Source organism: Etheostoma spectabile, chromosome 5, assembly GCF_008692095.1.
Source record: "Etheostoma spectabile isolate EspeVRDwgs_2016 chromosome 5, UIUC_Espe_1.0, whole genome shotgun sequence".
NCBI classification, from domain to species: Eukaryota; Metazoa; Chordata; class Actinopteri; order Perciformes; family Percidae; genus Etheostoma; species Etheostoma spectabile.
Window position 1 is genome coordinate 20,692,935 of NC_045737.1, and position 1,402 is coordinate 20,694,336.

Consider the following 1,402-nt stretch of genomic DNA (forward strand, 5'->3'; position numbering starts at 1 on the left):
CACACACACACAAACACACACATACACACACACACACACACACTTGATTGCGCAATGTGTTACTCAACAAACAAGTGGTATTTCAAAATATCTTATTATTTTCACAAAGTGTGTTGGCCCACTTACCACAAGTGAGATGCAAATCAAGAAGACGTTAATTTTGGAGCAAAAAACACTCAAATTAAGCCTCAATTGAGGCATTTATGGTGACTTGTACCGTTGCACCAAAATTTGAACCAAAATCATTTCAAGGAATAAAAAACATTAGCCTCACGCGAGTGAAACGATAACTGTGAAAAGTGCCTAAATCCGTTGAAATCAGCTAAACTTCCAATCAGAAAATCGCATTCAGCACCACGGACAGCGGTGCAGCCACTTTATATAAAAATGAAGTTTACATTAAAATAAGATTCAGCCAACTGTTGCGGAAAGAGACGAAGTCCTTTTTGAGCTGCAGCAACAAAATGATCCCCCACTCATCCCGTAGACCTAAGAGCATCCACCCTTTGGAGAGAAAGACTGGAGAACAATAGCATTACTTATCCTTCACTGGTTTTGAGTGAATGGATGCTCTCGTGCAGAAACTGAGCGACAGGGGAAACTGTAAAAGCGCATCGGGACGAGGAAGACACAAGACATTCGTCATTATTGTTAGAGTTTGGGAAATTATTCAAATCCCTTACTTTAGTTTAAGAAGTAATACCACGTCAGTAGGAAACTAGAAAAAGTTCTGTAAATGTTCTGATTCACATTGTATGGAATAAGTAATTATTAGTATCAAACTTCCATGTTTTGTTTGATGCATTATCCTAATTGCTGTTCTGATGTTTGTAGGTTATTTAAAATAGAGCATATATAACATATGAGCTTGTTGGTGGAGGTTGAACCTTATACAACAGCCACGAGATAATGAGATAAAATATAAAGCTGTGGTTCCCAAAGTGGGGGTCCGGACCCCACATAGGGTACCAAACTAAATCTAAGGGGTCCTAAACAAATTACAGGTGTGAAAACAGAAAAACAATATTGTGTTTTTCTACGACTTTCTCTGAGTATTTGTAGTGTTGGGCAAAATAAAGAATTGGAGCTATAAAGCCACTCCTCTCAGAAAAAGGAGGAAAACTTTTCATCTCTGGAGCTCAAAGATCTCAAGCCTTGATCTGTGATCTACTAATGTCTGTGTAGATGATGAGTGATGTTTAGACAATTTTGGACCAATCCTCTCTCCAGCACCAGAGAAAAGGAATAGGCGAAAGAGGGAGTGATGATCTTAGGATGAAGGGAGGTTGGTAGATTCTTTGATTATCTGACCCTCCTCATAAAGCCCTATTGTACAGATATGACAAGAGAGAAGGCCTCTCTCATCACTGGTGTGTGTGTGTGTGTGTGTGTGTGTGTGTGT